At 35.9% G+C, this 21,352-nt stretch overlaps 1 long non-coding RNA gene across 1 annotated transcript; it reads left to right on the top strand.

The window, feature by feature from the left end:
* Positions 1–19,451: 19,451 nt before the first annotated feature.
* On the top strand, positions 19,452–20,695 carry LOC140174609 (uncharacterized). The gene is made up of 3 exons (XR_011864345.1): positions 19,452–19,655; positions 19,791–19,976; positions 20,178–20,695. It is a non-coding gene; the product is annotated as an uncharacterized lncRNA (long non-coding RNA).
* The last annotated feature ends 657 nt before the right edge of the window (positions 20,696–21,352 follow it).

Raw genomic sequence — 21,352 nt, 5'->3', positions numbered from 1 at the left:
GCTATAGAGTCATTAAATCTGAGTCCTTTATTTTCTTTTCAAAATTTTTTTTTTCAAAAAATATTATTTTTCCTTATTATTTTTTAATTTTTATGTGAGTTTAGTTTTATATTTTAAGTTTGGTGTCAATTGCATATTATATATTTTCCTTTAAATTTTTGAATTTGTGTTCTTTATTTTTCCTTGATCTTCAAATTGTTCTTGTCAAATTTTCTTGTTTGATCTTTGATTTTTCCTATTTTGTGTATTTTTCGTGTTTTCCTTGTGCTTTTTCAAAAATATATTTTTTATATATACAATATTAAAACACGTTACATTTATAGCTCAGTTGGCCAGAGCGTTGGCTTATGTTCTTGGCAATTGGGTATCTTCCTTTTAAAATTTTTTTTAAAAATAATTTTTCTTTGATTAAATCATGTGCCAAACTTTAAGTTTGGTGTTTTCTTGTTAATCTTTCTTTAATTTTCGAAAATTTTATTGTGGTTTTCTAAAAATTTTAAGTTTGGTGTTCTTTCTTTTGTTCTTGGTGTTCTTGTGAATCTTCAAGGTGTTCTTGAGTCTTCCTTGTGTTTTGATCTTAAAATTTTTAGGTGTTTCTTGGTGTTTTCCCTCCAAAATTTTTGAAAACAAGGAGCATTAGATCTAAAAAAATTTTTTTTAGTCCTGTGTCTTTTGTGTGCTTTTCTCTTTCATCATAAAATTCAAAATTCAAAAAAAAATTATCTTCTCTAACTATTTTCAAGCAAATTTTTCGAAATTTTCTATAAAAAAATTCAGATTTCAATTTCAAAAATTTTCAACATCTTATCCTCTTAAGATTTTAAAAAAATCACATCTTTTTCAAAAATATCCTAACCACTTTTTCTCTACTCATTTTTTTGAAAATTTTTAAAATATTTTTTTATTTTTATTTTTATTTTTTATTTTTATTTTTATTTTATTTTATTTTATTATTTCGAAAATTACTTTTTTATAATAAAATAAATAAAATAAATCCACATCATCTCCCTTTCTCCATCATTGACCTAAGTGGAAATGAACAGTTCAGAAGGACTCTGTGGTCATATGCCAACCCTACTACTGCTTCATATGGGAGCAGTATATGTATACCCTCCATCGGAGTTAGTAGCTTTGAGTTGAATCCTCAGCTCATTATCATGGTGCAGCAAAGTTGCCAGTATTCCGGTCTTCCACAGGAAGAACCTACAGAGTTTCTGGCACAATTTTTACAAATTACTGACACATTGCATGATAAGGAAGTAGATCAGGATGTCTACAGATTGTTACTATTTTCATTTGCTGTAAAAGACCAAGCTAAGAGGTGGTTAAATAACCAACCTAAAGACAGCATAAAGACATGGAAACAGTTGTCAGAAAAATTCTTGAATCACTATTTTCCTCCAAAACGGATGACACAGCTAAGGCTGAGCATCCAAGGCTTCAAACAAGGAGATAATGAATCCCTTTATGATGCTTGGGAGAGATACAGAGAGATGCTAAGAAAATGCCCCTCTGAAATGTTTTCAGAGTGGGTGCAGTTAGACATCTTTTATTATGGGCTTACAGAGAAAGCTCAGATTTCTCTAGACCACTCATCTGGTGGATCTATACACATGAGAAAGACAATTGAAGAAGCTCAAGAGCTCATTGATACAGTTGCCAGAAATCAGCATCTGTACCTAAGCAGTGAACCTTCCATCAACGAAGAGGCTAAAACAGTAACTGCTGAACTCAGTCCTACAGATCAAGCTACTGAATTCAATCAGCAATTAGATTTTCTAACAAAACAGTTACCCGAATTCAAGGAGATATTGCAAGAAACAAGAATGGCTAATATGAACATGGAAGTCCAGTTGAAGCAAACAAAACAGCAGTTATCAAAACAAATAATAGAAGAGTGCCAAGCAGTTCAATTAAGAAGTGGGAAAACATTAAATACCTCACTTCAAGGCAGTAGGAAGCTAAGAAATGAACAGACTGCTACCTAAAATCCCTCTGAGGACAGTCAGAGCCCAGAGAGGAATAATTCTGGCACTCAAACACCAAAAAAGGGGTGGAAATCTGGCATTGAACGCCCAACCCATGCTCAGTCCTGGCGTTCAACGCCAGAAACAGGCAAGGAATTGGCGCTGAACGCCCAAAGGAAGCACAGTTCTGGCGTTCAGACGCCAGAAACAGGTAAGGAGTTGGCGTCTAACGCCACTCCAGCTTCCACCCCTGGCATTCAAATGCCAGTAGGAGATCAGACACATACAAGTGCTGATAGCAATCCCTCTAAAAAGGCTTCTCAACCCACATCTGTAGGAAATAAACCTGCAGCAACTAAGGTTGAGGAATACAAAGCCAATTTGCCCGCTTTGCAGACTATCTCAGGACTCTTGAAATAAAGATTTCGTTTGCAGAGGCACTTGAGCAAATACCCTCTTATGCTAAGTTCATGAAAGAAATTTTAAGTCATAAGAAGGACTGGAGAGAAACTGAAAAAGTTTTCCTCACTGAAGAATGCAGTGCAGTCATTTTGAAAAGCTTCCTAGAAAACCTTAAAGATCCCGGAAGCTTTATGATACCATGCACATTAGAGGGTACTTGTACCAAGCAAGCTCTATGTGACCTTGGGGCAAGTATCAACCTAATACCTGCATCTACTATCAGAAAGCTTGGTTTGACTGAAAAAGTCAAACCAACCCGGATATGTCTCCAACTTGCTGATGGCTCCATTAAATACTGATGGTTTCAGTGGCTAAGAGAAGGGGGGTTGAATCTTAGCCCCCTTTTTCGATGCTAACACTTGCTGACCTTCAGAGAAGACTTTTCTATTTTTGCTCGTCACTGGACACGAGCAACTTTGTTTTGTCTCGTCCCTTGCCACGATACTTTTCTTTTTGTCTCGTCACTTGGCACGAGATAATATCAGTTTTTGCTCCTGTGTAGTATAAAACAGAAATGGAGTAGAAAGGAGAAGAAGATTGCACCCAGAAATATCCTGGTTCGGCTGCTAAGTGCAGTGCAGCTTACATCCAGTCTCCATCACAAACATGATGGAATTTCACTATAATCAATCTGATTACAACTTGTAAAGTGCTAACCCAACTTACAAGGGGATTCCCACAGAATCATGAAACACAACATAGATGAACAAAGGAACTCTAAGACATCTATGGCTTTTTCTTTTAATTTTGCACTCTCTGCCTTTTTCCGCTCTATGGCTTTTTCATACAAACCTCACTGTTTGCCTTTTTCCATGAGACTCAAGACATGACAAAATTAAATAGGAAAATTACAAAACAGAAAACATTGAAGGAGAAGAGAAAACTGTTAGCTCAGGTAGCTCTAAGAACTCTGTGCCTTGCACTCTCAAATTTTCTCCTTGCTTCAAATAGTGGTTGTTCCCCCTTTTTAAAGAAGAGGAAAGCCTCCACACTTGAAGCCAAAACCGAACCAACTTCTTCCTCCTTCAACGAACAGAACCGGTTCGGCCACATAGAGAGAGAAGAGATAACCATGCAAAACCCAACATGCAATTACCTCTAGTCCTTTCTTGATCATCACCCTTCATCAATCCGAGCTCTCCATCCTTGGCTTCCTCTCCAAGATGGATTTCTGGCCCTTGATGCTTCATGATGATGATGACTTCATCTGCTTCAATCTCTGCCTTCAACCATCACTTCGCCAATCTAGCTACTCCCTGTGGTGGTTGAGCAGAATCAAAGACAAGCCATGCTTCAAGAATCTCCCTTGCTGGCCGAATCTTCATCTTCCTTTTCTGAGCATGAAGAGCTCAAGATTACCTCACCAAATCTAACCACATTTGGTGAAAATCTCAGCCACTACATACTTTACTGTTTCCTGCCATCATTAACTTGATGGTCTTGATGCATGCGACTTCTTCTTTTTCTTTGTTGATGAGCATAGCGTCCATGGTTTACTGGACAAAGACCGAAGAAGAGAAACAAGAAAGAGATGAATGAGAGAGAGGAAAGAGAAATAGTAGTTAATGAAACAAAAGATAAAAGTGAATCAATTTCCCTTTCTTTTTACTGACAAACGTGTAGCCTTGGTGCTTGCAATCAAATCACTTTGTCAATTTCTCTCTCATAGTTCCCATGTAATAAATGATAGTGGAATGTAATTTGAAATCCAACACATGTTTGAATTTTTGGATCTGTTGAAAACAATTTGGCTTCCCTCTTCATTGTTTTCGGGTAATGCATGAGGAATTAGCATTGCATATAATTGGGCTTAGTTTCATCAATTATTAAATCTGGCCCAAGTAATAACATATGCTTTCCTGATGAATTTTTTGTTTCGGATCAAGCATAGGAAGCTCTCATAAAAAATTAACCATGGGCTTGGTTGTAATCAACATTGAGCTTGGCCCATCAATATAAAATTTCAGCCACTTAGTATAAAACATGTAACAAGGCTGGTTATTGGGCTTAAGCCAGAAATTCATTTTTCGGCCCATTTTATACCTGCACAGCAAAATTAATTAATTAACATATATGAATCAAAATTAGATTAATAATTTTGCTGTTAATAATGTTTTGTCATCATCAATTTAATTTAGAGTTTTCCAAACTCATCAAATACCCATCAAGCGTGATTGAAGACATGATTGTCAAAGTTGGGCCATTTGCCTTTCCCACTGACTTTGTAGTGCTGGAAATGGAGGAGCACAAAAGTGCAACTGTCATTCTAGGAAGATCTTTCCTAGCAACTGGACGAACCCTCATTGATGTCCAAAAAGGGGAATTAACCCTGAGAGTCAATGAGGATGAGTTTAAGTTGAATGTTGTAAAAGCTATGCAGCATCCAGACACTCCAGACGACTGCATGAGCATTGATATTATTGACTCTCTGGTAAAAGAGGTCAATATGAATGAGAGCCTCGAATTAGATCTAGAGGATATCTTTAAGGATGCTCAGCCTGATCTGGAGGAACCAGAGAGAATAATAGAACCTCTGAAAATCCCTCAGGAAGAGGAAAAATCTCCCAAACCCGAGCTCAAACCATTACCAACATCCCTGAAATATGCATTTCTGGGAGAAGGTGATACCTTCCCTGTAATCATAAGCTCTACCTTAGAGCCACAGGAAGAGGAAGCACTAATTCAAGTGCTAAGGACACACAAGACAGCTCTTGGGTGGTCCATCAGTGATCTTAAGGGCATTAGCCCAGCCAGATACATGCACAAGATCCTATTGGAGGGTAATGCTAAGCCAGTGGTTCAACCACAGAGGCGGCTGAATCCAGTCATGAAGAAGGTGGTGCAGAAGGAGGTCACTAAATTACTAGAGGCTGGGATTATTTATCCTATTTCTGATAGCCCCTGGGTAAGCCCTGTCCAAGTCATCCCCAAAAAGGGAGGCATGACAGTGGTTCATAATGAAAATAATGAACTGGTTCCTACAAGAACAGTTACAGGTTGGCGTATGTGTATTGACTACAGAAGACTCAATACAGCCACCAGAAAGGATCATTTTCCTTTACCATTCATAGACCATATGCTAGAAAGACTACCAGGTCATGATTACTACTGCTTTTTGGATGGCTATTTAGGTTACAACTAGATTGTAGTAGATCCCCAGGATCAAGAGAAAATAGCATTCACATGTCCATCTGGAGTATTTGCATACAGAAGGATGTCATTTGGCCTGTGCAATGCACCTGCAACCTTTCAAAGGTGCATGCTCTCTATTTTCTCTGATATGGTGGAAAAATTTCTGGAAGTCTTCATGGATGACTTTTCAGTATTTGGAGACTCATTCAGCTCCTGTCTTGACCATCTAACACTTGTTCTACAGAGGTGCCAAGAGACTAACCTGGTTTTAAACTGGGAGAAATGTCACTTTATGGTATCTGAAGGAATTGTCCTTGGGCACAAAATTTCGAACAAGGAAATAGAGGTGGATCAAGCCAAGGTAGAGGTAATTGAAAAATTACCACCACCTGCTAATGTTAAGGTAATCAGAAGCTTTCTGGGGCATGCAGGATTTTATAGGAGGTTTATAAAAGATTTTTCAAAAATTGCAAAACCTCTGAGTAATCTGCTAGCTGCTGACACGCCATTTATCATTAATAAGGAGTGTCTGCAGGCGTTTGAGACTCTGAAAGCTAAGCTGGTCACAACACCAGTCATCTTTGCACCAGACTGGACATTACCATTTGAATTAATGTGTGATGCCAGTGATCATGCCATTGGTGCAGTGTTGGGACAGAGGCATGACAAGCTTTTGCACGTCATTTATTATTCCAGCCGTGTTCTAAATGATGCGTAGAAGAACTACACAACCACAGAAAAGGAATTGCTTGCAGTGGTTTACGCCATTAACAAGTTCAGATCCTATTTAGTAGGATCAAAAGTGATTGTGTACACAGACCATGCTGCTCTTAAATATCTACTCACAAAGCAGGATTCAAAACCCAGGCTCATAAGATGGGTGTTACTTCTGCAAGAGTTTGATATAGAAATAAGAGACAGAAAAGGGACAGAGAACCAAGTAGCAGATCACCTGTCCCGAATAGAACCATTAGAAGGGACGTCCCTCCCTCTTACTGAGATCTCTGAAACATTTCCGGATGAGCAACTTTTTGCCATTCAGGAAGCACCATGGTTTGCAGAGCTTCATGATAGTGACTCTGACAAAAAGTTCATTGTCAATGGGCAAAAAGTCAAGCATTATCTTGCAGGCAAATTTGAGCAAGAATGCTCAAAACTGAGACTTAATTAAAGCTCAGTAATAGTCTAGCTAAAGACAATAAAGAAGCGCTTATTGGGAGGCAACCCAATTCTTATTTATCTAATTCTATTTTTATTTCTATTGTTCTTTTATATTTTATTAGGTTCATGATCATGTGGAGTCACAAAACAAATACACAAATTAAAAACAGAATCAAAAACAGTAGAAGAAATAGCACACCCTGGAGGAAGAGCTTACTGGCGTTTAAACGCCAGTAAGGAGCACCTGGCTGGCGTTCAACGCCAGAACAGAGCATGGATCTGGCATTGAATGCCAGAAACATGCAGCAATCTGGCATTTAAATGCCAGGATTGCACACTGAGGAAAGCTGGCGTTCAACGCCAGAAACATGCTGCAGACTGGCATTGAACGCCCAAAACAAGCATAGAGCTGGCGTTTAACGCTAGAAACTAGCATCAATCTGGCGTTAAACGCCAGGATTGCATGTAGAGGGCGTTTTACATGCCTCATTAGTGCAGGGATGTAAATCCTTGACACCTCAGGATTTGTGGACCCCACAGGATCATCTCAGTATATGTGGACCCTACAGGATTCCCACCTACCTTCAAATTCAAGATCTCTTTCCCACCCAAACCCACCCTAACTAGCCGAATACACATCCCTCTCCCTCTCCTCCATATCTTCTTCTTCATCTATTATTCTTCTTTTGCTCGAGGACGAGCAATATTCTAAGTTTGGTGTGGCAAAAGCATAGTTTTTTGTTTTTTCATAACCATTTATGGCACCTAAGGCCAGAAAAACCTCTAGAAAGAGGAAAGGAAAGACAGAAGCTTCCACCTCCGAGTCATGGGAGATGGAGAGATTCATCTCAAGGGTCCATAGCTCAGTAATAAAGCATTTGATTGCACATCAAGAGAGCCCACTCATGGACCTCAACAAGAGCACGAGGAATTCCCTCATCAAGAAATCCCTGAGATACCTCAAGGGATATATTTTCCTCCACACAACTATTGGAAGCAACTAAGGATAGGAGCACCAAAATCACTAGGGATCAAGCAACAGAGGCAAGGAAGAGACATAGAGGAGCTCAAAGAGCACCATTGGTTCTTCAAGAGGAAGACGCCACCCTCACTAAGGTGGACTCATTCCTTAATCTCCTTGCTCTTATTTTTCTGTTTTTCGATTTTTGAGCTTCATGTTTGTCTATGTTTGTGTCTTTATTACATGATCATTAGTGTTTAGTAACTATGTCTTAAGGCTATGAATAATTCCATGAATCCTTCACCTTTCTTAAATGAAAAATGTTTTAATACAAAAGAACAAGAAGTACATGAGTTTCAAATTCATCCTTGAAATTAGTTTAATTATATTGATGTGGTGACAATACTTTTTGTTTTCTGAATGAATGCTTGAACAGTACATAATTTTGATCTTGTTGTTTATGAATGTTAAAATTGTTGGCTCTTGAAAGAATGATGAAAAAGAGAAATGTTATTGATGATCTAAAAAAAAATTGATTCTTGAAGCAAGAAAAAGCAATGAAGAACAAAGCTTGCGAAAAAAAATAAAAAAATAAAAAAATATGGCAAAAAAAATAGAAAATAGAGAAAGAAAAAGAAAAAGCAGGCAGAAAAAGCCAATAGCCCTTAAAACCAAAAGACAAGGGTAAAAATGATCCAAGGCTTTGAGCATCAATGGATAGGAGGGCCCAAGGAAATAAAATCCAGGCCTAAGCGGCTAAATCAAGCTGTCCCTAACCATGTGCTTGTGGCATGCAGGTCCAAGTGAAAAGCTTGAGACTGAGTGGTTAAAGTCGTGATCCAAAGCAAAAAGAGTGTGCTTAAGAGCTCTGGACACCTCTAACTGGGGACTTTAGCAAAGCTGAGTCACAATCAGAAAAGGTTCACCCAGTCATGTGTCTGTGGCATTTATGTATCCGGTGGTAATACTGGAAAACAAAGTGCTTAAGGCCACGACCAAGACTTATAAAAGTAGCTGTGTTCAAGAATTAACATACTTAACTAGGAGAATCAATAACACTATCTGAACTCTGAGTTCCTATGGATGCCAATCATTCTAAACTTCAAGGGATAAAGTGAGATGCCAAAACTGTTTAGAAGCAAAAAGCTACAAGTCCCGCTAATCTATTTAGAACTAATATTCATTGATATTTTAGAATTTATAGTATATTCTATTTTTTTTATCCTATTTGATTCTCAGTTGCTTGGGGACAAGCAACAATTTAAGTTTGATATTGTGATGAGCGGATAATTTATACGCTTTTTGGCATTGTTTTTAGGTAGTTTTTAGTAGGTTCTAGCTACTTTTTAGTATATTTTTATTAGTTTTTAGGCAAAACATATTTCTGGACTTTACTATGAATTTGTGTGTTTTTCTGTGATTTCAGATATTTTCTAGCTGAAATTGAGGGAGCTGAACAAAAATCTGATTCAGGCTGAAAAAGGACTGCAAATGCTGTTGGATTCTGACCTCCCTGCACTCGGAATGGATTTTTTGGAGCTGTAGGAGTCCAATTGGCGCGCTCTCAATTGGGTTGGAAAGTAGACATCCAGGGCTTTCCAGCCATATATAATAGTCCATACTTTGCGCGAAGATAGACGACGTAAACTGGCATTCAACTCCAGTTCCATGTTGCAGTCTGGCGTTCAGCGCCAGAAACAGGTTGCTAGTTGGAGTTCAACGCCAGAAACAGGTTACAACCTGGCGTTCGACTCCAGAAACAGCCCAGACACGTGAGAAGCTTAAGTCTCAGCCCCAGCACACACCAAGTAGGCCCCAAAAGTGGATTTCTGCACTATCCATCTTAGTTTACTCATTTTCTGTAAACCTAGGGTACTAGTTTACTATTTAAACAACTTTTAGAGACTTATTTTGGATCTCATGACATTTTTAGATCTGAATTTTATACTCTTTGATGGCATGAGTCTCTAAACTCTATTGTTGGGGGTGAGGAGCTCTGCAGCGTCTCGATGAATTAATGCAATTATTTCTGTTTTCCATTCAAATATGCTTGTTCCTATCTAAGATGTTCATTCGCGCTTCACTATGAAGAAGGTAATGATCCGTGACACTCATCACCTTCCTCAATCCACGAACGTGTGCCTGACAACCACCTCCGTTCTACATCAGATTGAATGAGTATCTCTTAGATTTCTTAATCAGAATCTTCGTGGTATAAGCTAGAATTGATGGCAGCATTCATGAGAATCCGGAAAGTCTAAACCTTGTCTGTGGTATTCCGAGTAGGATTCAAGGATTGAATAGCTGTGACGAGCTTCAAACTCGTGATTGTTGGGCGTGATGACAAACGCAAAAGAATCAATGGATTCTATTCCGACATGATCGAGAACCAACATATGATTAGCCGTGCTGTGACAGAGCATTTAGACCATTTTCACTGAGAGGATGGGAAGTAGCCATTGACAACGGTGACGCCCTACATACAGCTTGCCATGGAAGGAACTTTGCACTTTTGAAAGTGAGGAAGCATTATGTTACACGAATTCAGAAGACAAAGCATCTCCAAAACTCCAATATATTCTCCATTACTGCATAATAAGTATTTATTTCATGCTCTTTTATCTTTTACAATCGAGGCTAAAGAATCCTATTGGTATCCTAACTAAGATTAATAAGATAACCATAGCTTGCTTCAAACCAACAATCTCCGTGGGATTCGACCCTTACTCACGTAAGGTATTACTTGGACGACCCAGTGTACTTGCTGGTTAGCGGTACGAGTTGTGAAAAGTGTGATTTACAATTTCGTGCACCACTAGCCCAAATGAATTCATAACTTGGCACGATCGATTGGGTCATCTGGGAACAACCATGATGCGGAGAATTATTGAAAACTCCTATGGACATTCACTAAAGAACTAGAAGATTCTTAAATCTAGTGAATTTTGTTGTGCTGCATGTTCTCAGGGAAAGATAATTTTAAGTCCATCACCAGTAAAAATTGGATTTGAGTCTCCTGGATTCCTAGAAAGGATTCAAGGCGATATATGTGGACATATTCATCCACCATGTGGATCTTTTAGATATTTTATGCTCCTAATAGATGCATCTTCGAGATAGTCACATGTGTACTTATTGTCTTCTCGCAACCTGGCGTTTGCGAGATTACTGGCTCAAATTATTTGATTAAAAGCACAGTTTCTAGAAAATCCAATCAAACCAATTTGTCTTGATAATGCTGGTGAATTTACTTCCCAAGCATTTGATGCTTATTGTATGGCTAATGGAATAAGTGTTGAACATCTAGTAGCTCATGTTTACACACAAAATGGGTTAGCATAATCACTTATTAAATGCCTCCAATTAATTGCTAGACTCTTATTTATGAGAACAAATCTCCCAACCTCGGTTTGGGGCATGCTATTTTACATGCCGCAGCACTTATTCGTTTGAAGCCAACGAATTACCGTCAGTTCTCTCCTATGCAATTAGCTTTTGGCCAGCAGCCAAATGTTTTCCATTTAAGAATATTTGGATGTGCGATATATGTTCCCATTATACCACCTAATTGCACCAAAATGGGACCTCAAAGAAAATTGGGGATATATGTTGGATATGATTCTCCCTCTATAGTGAGGTATCTTGAGATACAAATTGGAGATATATTTAAGTCCGGTTTGCGGATTGTCATTTTGATTAATAAAAATTTCTAACATTAGGGGGAGAGAATAAGCTTCCTGAAAAGGAACTTAATTGGAATGCATCATCCTTGATGCATTTAGATCATCGATCAGGGCAATGTGAACTAAAAGTTCAAAAGATTATACATTTGCAAAGAATAGCAAATGAATTGCCTGATGTATTTTTCGATACAAAGAAGATAACCAAGTTTTATATACTAGTAGAAAATGTCCCAATTAGAATTGATGTCCCAGTTGGACAAATTGCCGCCGAAACAAATACACGCCAGAAGCGTGGCAGGCTTGTCGGGTCCAAAGACAAAAATCCTCGAAAGAGAAAAGAGGTAAATACTATTCCTGTTAAAAAAAGGCATAGTAAAGACACCTGCAATTGTCCAAAATTCTGATATAGTTTTAACGCCAGAAGACGTTCAGGTACCTAAAAATTGTGAAAATGACGAGACCTCGATAAATTATATCTTTACAGGAGAGAAATGGGACCGAAATAAGACAATTGTCAATGAAATATTTGCATATAATGTGGCATTAAATATCATGCATGAAAGTAAGGATCTTGAGCCAAGATCAATCGAAGAATGTCGACAAAGAAATGATTGGCCAAAATGGGAAGAAACAATGAAGGCTGAGCTAGACTCACTTGCAAAACATGAAGTCTTTGGACTTGTAGTCCGTACACCAGAAGATGTAAAACCTGTTAGATACTGATGGGTATTTGTGAGAAAATGAAATGAGAAAAATGAAGTCGTGCGCTACAAAGCCCGACTTGTGGCACAAGATTTTTCACAAAGGCCCAGTATAGATTATGAAGAAATGTATTCCCCTGTAGTGGATGCGATAACATTGCGTTATTTGATCAGTTTATCTGTATATCATAAACTGCATATGCATTTAATGGATGTGGTAACAGCCTATTTATACGGCTCATTAAATCAGGATATCTATATGAAAGTCCCTGAAGGGTTAAAGATATCTAAACCATCCAATGAATATTCGCAAGGGTTATACTTAGCCAAATTGCAAAGATCTTTATATGGTTTGAAGCAATCTGGATGAATGTGGTATAATCGTCTTACTGAGTATCTGGCCAAAAGTGGATTCAAGAATGATGATATCTGTCCATGTGTTTTCATAAAGAAATCTGCATCTGAATTCATTATAATTGCTGTGTACGTTGATGATTTAAATATTATTAGGACTCCTAAAGAGATTCCAACAATTATAAAAACTCTAAAAGAAGAGTTTGAGATGAAAGATCTTGGAAGGACTAAATTTTGTCTCAGTCTGCAGATCCAGCATATAAAAAATTGGATCTTTATTCATCAAACAACATACACAGAGAATATCTTGAAAAGATTTTATATGGATAAGTCACATCCCTTGAGTACCCCAATGATCGTAAGATCTTTAGATGTGAAAAATGATCAATTCCGTCCTAAAGAAGAAAATGAAGATATCCTTGGTCCTGAAGTACCATATCTTAGTGCCATTGGAGCGCTAATGTATCGTGCTGTGAATTTACTAGCAAGATATAGTTCCTCTTCAACCAGAAGACATTGGAGTGGAATCAAACAAATCTTTCGATATCTTCATGGAACGATTGATATGGGATTGTTTTATCCCTATGGGTCCAAGTCACAACTAGTTGGCTATGCAGATGCTGGATACTTGTCTGATCCACATAAAGGGAGATCTCAAACAGGATACTTGTTCACATATGGTGGTACAGCTATATTATGGAGGTCCACGAAACAGACGATAGCAGTAACCTCCTCTAATCATGCCGAAATACTAGCAATACATGAAGCAAGTCGCGAGTGTTTTTGGCTCAGGAGTTTGATCCAATATATTCTGTCATCATGTGGACTGATTGATCATAAGATAGCTCCAACTGTCCTATTTGAAGATAATACAGCATGTATTGCGCAACTTAAAGGTGAATACATCAAGGGTGATAGAACAAAATATATTTCTCCCAAATTCTTCTTCACTCATGATCTTCAAAATCAAGGGACAATTGATATCCAACAATCTGCTCAAGTGACAATCTGACAGATTTATTCACAAAGTCACTCCCAAAATCCTCCTTTGAAAAATTGGTATATCAGATTGTGATGCGCGGATTTCGAGATATTAAATGATGTTGATAAGAGAGGGAGATTGTACTCTTTTTCCTTGGTCAGGTTTTTCCTATTGGATTTTTCTTGACAAGGTTTTTAATGAGGCAATTCCCATCACAAAGGATTTTATACTCTTTTTCCTTCACTGAAGTTTTTTTCCATTGGATCTTTCTTTAGTAAGATTTTAATGAGGCATAATCCTAAATGGTTATCCAATGGGAAGTGTTATGATAAAGATGTGGATGACCACATATGTTTTGAGTAGACTAACCTTCTCAAGAGAAATTACATTTAATAAGGTTTGACAAAGTAACTTATGTATGTATATAAATAGAGGCAAAGACGAAACACACAGCAATAAAAATAAAAAGCAATTTTTTCTCTTTTTATATTAAACTTTTCTCCTCTCTCTTTCATACGCTTCTAATATATAATAGTAGTAAATATATAAATTTCTTCTATTATTATATTAAGATAATTATATTGGTAAATAACAAAATTAGAGTCTTCTACTTATACTTATTTACTTTATATTTATTATATCTTCATTAATTATTTATTTTACAACAGATATCACATTTTTCATATTACTTTTAATAAGAATGCAAAAACTGAATCGATTATCCAACCAATAAAATAACCGGTTCAATAATTTAATGGTTCAACTAAAATCAAACGGAAATTGAGCGGGTTCAATTCAATATACAATAAAATTATTAAAAATACAATATACAATTTTAAAACTGACCGTATTTTATCATTAAAAATAAAAATTTATTAACTTCTAAGTTAAGCAAACCCTCAGAATTCAAAATAGAAGAGTCAGAGATTCCAAAAGCAAACAAAACTAAGCAATGAATCCAAACTCAGCAATCACACCACCAACAACTCCAACACAGAACACAACAAACGAAAAATAGCAACTCACCCCAACCCAAAACACAACAAACAGAAAAAAAACAATAAAATTAACAAAATAAGCAAAACATAAATTAAAGCAAACATAGATTTCAGCCGTGATTACTCATAATCATAAATATTATTCAGTTATTCCAGGTTCCAGAATCATTTAAAAACAGAAACTCAAAATCATAAAAATTAACAAAAGAAAGAAAAAAAAAAACAAAAAATGCAGCGCTACCGACACTGACGGAGTAACCAAACTGATGGCAACGGAGACATGAAACAGGCGGCGAGGAAGGAACAAAACTCAACGTCCGGCGAAGGAGGAACGGCGAGACAGAGACGATGATCGAGCAAACTGACCAACGTGGTGGAAATCAAACTGACCACGCTTCGATAAGCAAGTTAGAGAAGACGTCCACGAGCTTCGATTTGCAAGTCCAGAGGTGACGACATCGAGGAGAAGATGATCGATGGCCAAGAGCTTCTCGAGCTGACCCTCAATCTGTCACTACCGGCAGCGACGGCACCCTCTGGCGAGGAGAAGAGTTCGGCGACGGCGGGGGTGGACGCTGTCTGCTGCTGGTGCTGGCTGAGAGAGGTTTTCGGCGACGGAGTCAGAGAGTGAGAGAGAAAGGGGTGGCGGTGGGGTTTTGTGGGTTATATATATACTAGCGGCCTTTTTAGCAGTTTTTTTCTATTATTTTTAAAAAAATTAATTTTTATATTTTATTTTAAAATTTATAAATTTGATGAAATAATTTAAAAAATAATAAATATAAAAATTTTATAAATTATTTAATTTTTAGAAGGTTTAAAATTTATAAATTTAAATTAAATAAGATATTAAAAAAATATATGTAATAAAATCAAAATAAATATTTATAAAGTTAAAAATTAATTATTTATAAATATTATTAAATTTATTTATTTTTTTAACCGTGTTTAATTTGACAAAGGATGATTGATTTTTCTTCTTTGTGACATCTTGAGCACTCATTTATAATGGAAGAAATTTAGAAGCTTTTAACGTATTGGGATACGAATTTTTTATTTTTAATATTGGAGTGGTAGCAGTGTTTTTTTAAAATGTGGATTATTGGGATGTTATACTCAAATGTGGAATTGTTTAACTAAAAAAGCAGAAATTGGACTGTCCGATTTATTAGAGATACAAAAATCGAACCGTCAAATTTCTAGAGGTACACAAATCGAACCATTCGATTTGTAGAGGTACAAAAATTGGATCGTCCGATTTGTAAGAGGTACAGAAATCGGAGCGTTCGATTTGTATTAAAAAAAATTAAAAAAATTTGAAATACAGAAATCAGACCTCCAATTTATTTACTTTTCACAATTTTAAAAAACACCAAAAATTACAATATTAAGATATATCATTGCTTCTACCTTTCGTAACAAAAGAAAATTAGCCATATTGGGATACCCACTAAGTAAGAACTTCCAATTTTTAACTTCAAAGTGGAATTCCTCAATCTCATGTTGCACGGCAGATTGGTTTCTTTCTCATCGCATGAGATGAGAGTATGTTTCAATTGGTCCATGAAAAAAGTCATAAGCTATTCTATATCCTAAAGTCGTATCATATTGTTTCTTACTATTCATTGTCCATATTCACACATCTTTTTTGCCTGCGACGGGGAAATAGTAATTATTCTGTGTGCGGCCTCATATAGGAACTCCTCCTCCTTCATTCTAGTACCTATCTTCATGCAACAAATGGCAAACTCAAAATATACCAAACTTTAATACGGAATCCGATCCAATTCGATCCGCAAATGTGCAGATCGGATCGAATCGGATCCAAACTTAAAAACTGCAGATATTAAATCCAATCTGATCCAATAATTTTAATGTGAATCCGATCCGCGTTCACCCTTAAACCAAGCGTCGTGATAAACTTTTTACCCTTCTTTACTACTTTTCTCCCATCCAAAATTTTCTTCTAAGCCCATGAAGGATTAGTACCAATTTCTACTTGCATAACATTCCCATATTTAAAATATTTGCACTTGAAAACGTGGTTAAATAAGGAATGACCTGCAATATGTCAACAATGTTTTTCAAGAAGAGCTAGATTCATAGTTTTTATTTTCTTTTGTCATACAATCACACACACTCATACTCACATACATACTCTAACATACTCTACTTAAGAGTTCTCAATCTACTGTCTCCATTAAGACTCGAACCTGGAGATGTAGTTTATGAAGCTTACATATTTGCCATTAACCTCAGACCATAGATTCATAGTTTTTAGATTTTTAATACCAAGACCACCTTGTATTTTTTTTCTACTCATTTTGTCTCCTACTTGTCTCAGCTGATCCAGATCATTTTTCTTTCATTTTTTGTTTAACCACACCAAAATTGCATCATTAGTTGATGAAGTTCAGCAAAGAGAATTTGGAAACTTAAAACATAGCCTCACCAATAACTTTAATACGGACTTATCTACTATATAAAGAGTGTAATTTTCACTTTCAAAACTAAAGTTTTTTTCTGACCTTGATGAAATTAAAAATCATTTTCTTTGACCTTTTATTCGAAGGAAGGCCAATGTATTTGTCCTAGACGCCAACATGTTGGATATTTAGTTCAACAACCAACTAATTTTATATATGTTATGGAGTATTAGAACTAAAAAACAATTGATTTGTTGAGATTAATTTTTTGGTCATTCATAGACTCATAATCTAATAAAACAACCAACAGATTGATACAATTCTGTTGGAAAGCCTTGCCAAAAAGTATAGAATGAATAACAAAGAAGAGATGGCTAATAGTTGGACACTAATAGTTGATATGAAAACCTTGAATCAATTTGTTCAGCTCTGTCTTAACAGATACCCTTATCTGATTTGCATAACCAAATGGTTGTTCTTTTACCATGACAGAAAATAATATAATTGTTACAAGTTTTTTAACTAAACCAATCCATCTCTAAAGGCCAGTTTATCCATAGTACACCACAAACATTGTAACTAAACTTTACTCATATTTAGCTTAATAAACCATCATAAGCTTTACTCATATTTAGCTTAATTACCATATCATATGAACTTCCATTCTACAATATAGATATGAGTCTCTAGGAAATACAATGCTTAAGTAGCTTCTAGATCAATTGCAATTCTTCTGGTTATGCAGGAGATTGAAATCAACTGCATTATATATATATATATATATATATATATATATATATATATATATATAGAGAGAGAGAGAGAGAGAGAGAGAGAGAGAGAGAGAGAGAGAGAGAGAGAGAGAGAGGAGAGAGAGAGAGAGAGAGAGAGAGAGAGAGAGAGAGAGAGAGAGAGAGAGAGTAAACTTTTTATGAATTCAAATCCTCGATGCTTAGACAGAACTTGCAGTCATACAAAGATAAGTTATCTATCCTCTGATAACATACGAGTCCATCAAGTTCAGATATGCCTTTCTCATTGTAACTAACTGCAGCTATGCCTCGTACCTTAACTATGGTGGATCCAAATCTATCATTTAAAAGATAAATAGCTAAATGAAAAGCAATAGGTCATGATTTCTGCAATCGAGGTAAAAAAGGTTGAAAAATGAGAGTTGAATGCGATCTTGAGCTCAAATGAAATTCAGAAGACTTAACCGACAAGCTGTGATCCAAATGCATGTTTGGTCCTTTGATTTTAGAGCTTCCCACATCATAAATCCATAGTGCACCATTGTTTTGGCTGTACCCTCATGTTGGGTTGTTCTGGTGTTCACATTTGTTGAATTGATGTTTATGAATGACTAAGGAAATACTACAACTTTGTACTTTGTACGGGAAGAATTTTGTCAAAAAAATTTTTGGCAAGAAAACAAACCAAGCATGTAATTTCTAAAAAAACATAGCATGAGGCTAACACACAAGAATGTTGATGTCAAAAGCTCCTCTTTATTGTAACAAAAACTCAAGTTGGCGGTTGCCAGGTTCTTGGCCTAAAAGTTGCACCAGATTCTGTTGACTCTGAGGACCTAAACAATATATTAACAAGGAGCAAATAAGAAAGTTCAGAAATTATATATCATAAGCCAAAAGCTTGGGAAATGATTACTTTAAGAAATTCAACATGTTTGGAATAATTGTATTTATAGCATAGATTTGTATCAATTAGCTGAGTTATGATTTTTATATAGATCTCCAAATGAAAATGTGATTTACAGAATTTTGGCTCATTTTAATGTTAATTGAATTGGAATATCCAGTCATGTGGCTGTGAACTTACTTAGGTTCCACTTTTTCTTTCTCAGTTTTGTTCTCTTGAGTGGACCTGCAAAAAGAGTATGTAATTACTATATGTTGAATGGTTACTTCTAAAGTATTTTTTATGTAAAAAATAAAAAATAAAAGCATTACTTAATAACAAATACGATCTGGAAATTGAAAAAAATATCCTAGGAAAAAATTGCACCCAAAGGGTGTAATGTATGCAACGTAATCTGATAAAGTCATCCGCAAATTTTACAACTTTAACCGTGACCTTCAGGTAACACAAAATGAAGAACATCTAAAGAAGAATGAAGTACCTTTTATAGAAGATGAATTTTCTAGACTACAGCATCAGCGATGCACTCTCTTTTTCTTTTTTTGGTAAACATTAGAGATGCACTCTAGCCGTTAGGCCAGCAACTTTGGTATTTTGTAACTATCAATTGGTCATCAATAATATTTTTAATGGTGTGAGAGTATATCCAATAGTGAGAAATCACTCATTTTTTTTTTATGGTTAAGTGATAGCCAGAAAACACAAAAATTGCTGGCCTCTATACTTTTCCAATTAGTTTTACTCCTTAGAGAAGGTAAACCAAAATACAGCCATTGGAACATGGGCTGGACCACGTTTAGCCAGACCCAGACCCATTCCACGACCCGACCCCATTTCTTGTATGGGTCTTTTCAAGACCTAAACTTCATCCCAGTCCAAAAAAAATAGACCTAAACTTCATCCAAAAAAAACCCAAAAAGGACCAGGACAAATGGATATAATTTTAGACATTAATGATGATGAGTACTTTAGGCTGAGGAGGAAGGAAGGGAAGTTGGCAGTGGAGAGGGATGTTGATGTGAGGGAATTCGCTGCGCCGCCGGTTATGGAGTTCGAGCAGGATCCGGTTCAAATTCTTGATGCTATGTTCAAATTCTAACCAAATGTATGAGTTCAAATTTGGCGAGTCTCAACATTTTAAACTATACTAAGTTCGGCAGATAATAAAGGTTGGTTTATTAATTATTACTTATCTTTCTCTTCCTTGTTTTTGATTCTGGTTTTACATGTATCCTTGTATATGCCGATGATCTAGTTTTGGCAGGAAATGATTGGACTGAGATTGTAAAATTACTTGATGACAGGTTTAGGATCAAGGGTCTACATGAATTCAAAATTTTTTCTTGGTCTAGAAATTGCTAGAAGTCAACAGGGTATTGCAGTGTATCAACGCAAGTATACTTTGGACTTGCAAGATGAGTTTGGGTTGATGAATGCCAAAGCAGCCACCACCCCAATGGTCTGACATCTGATAATCTTCACCATTGGAGGTTGATTGGGCGTCTAATTTATCTAGCCAATACCAATATACGTCATGATATATGCTTCACCATGAATAAGCTTACCAATATACGTCATGATATATGCTTCACCATGAATAAGCTTAGTCATTTTCTTGATTATGCCACTAACAAGTGTTGTTTTCCACCTCTGATGAATTCACTCTTACTACTTTTTCTGACTTATACTAGGGTGCTTGTCCTGATACTCGCCATTCTGTATCTGTATTCAATTTCTTTCTTGGGAGATCATTGATATTTTGGCGCAGCAAGAAGTGGCACACAGTAGCACATTCCGTAGCTGAAGTTGAGTACAAAGCAATGACACTTGTCACTTGTGAGTTGTGACAACCAATTGGCTCTTCACATTGCACCTAATCTAGTTTTTCATGAGAGTACTAAATATATAGAGATAGATGGATTGCCACATTGTCCAAGATAAAGTCTAAGGAGTAGTAGTAAGCTTCTCCTATTATATTCGGCTCACCAAGTCACTACCACTAATCCATTCATATCATGTAAAAGCAACCTAGAGCTGATCAATTTTCATGCATTCCAGCTTGAGAGGAATGTAGTTGAAGATGTAAATTAGTAGTGAGGATATTGTATTAGCAGTAAGTTAAATCAACATATTAAATTAGTTAAGAAGTTAGTTGCTGACATTAGCAATTAGTCAAGAAAATGTGATATTCAATTATTCATCACTCAAACTACCTCTACTAGTCAATTTTTTTTTCTCAATTTCATATGGTGTGAGCTTCACCTTCTCACCACTGTACTCTGCAAGTAGAATAGAGTTTCATCAACAAAATTATATTTTTAAAAGTATTTATATTTGTGAAACATGTATTGTAAGAAATATTTATAAATTAAAAATGAAATTGTATATTAAAAATTTAATTGAGATAATTAAATAATCACTAATTATACATGCTCTTTTATGTAACAATAGTTTTATCTATTCGTAATAATTTTAAATGTTACTAAGATTTATTTTAAACTAATATATTTCTTTTTACTTTTTGGACAAATATTTTAAAATAAAGATATTAAATTATATTGTAGATGTGTATATTTCATTGCTCTTTTATTATCAGCAAATTTTCTTTTTTAGTTTTGTAATATGGTCCACTCATTTCTTTTTTTTGCTAATATATATGTGCTTTTTGTTTTGGATAATTATTTCAAAATGAAGAAAAATTATATATTATTTATGTGATGTATACTTGATTCGTAGTTAGCTTTCATTTGCAGTAATCTCTTTGTTCGTATAGTATGTTATCACAGAGAAAGTTGTAGGTCTTTTCCCAAACAATTTTCTTTAATTTTCCTTGCACTAACTAATATTTAACACGATGTTCAAGTAA

This window comes from Arachis hypogaea, chromosome 8 (genome assembly GCF_003086295.3).
Source record: "Arachis hypogaea cultivar Tifrunner chromosome 8, arahy.Tifrunner.gnm2.J5K5, whole genome shotgun sequence".
Lineage (NCBI taxonomy): Eukaryota > Viridiplantae > Streptophyta > Magnoliopsida > Fabales > Fabaceae > Arachis > Arachis hypogaea.
Note: the sequence above shows the minus strand (reverse complement) of the source record. Positions and strands in the feature narration are given on the sequence as shown.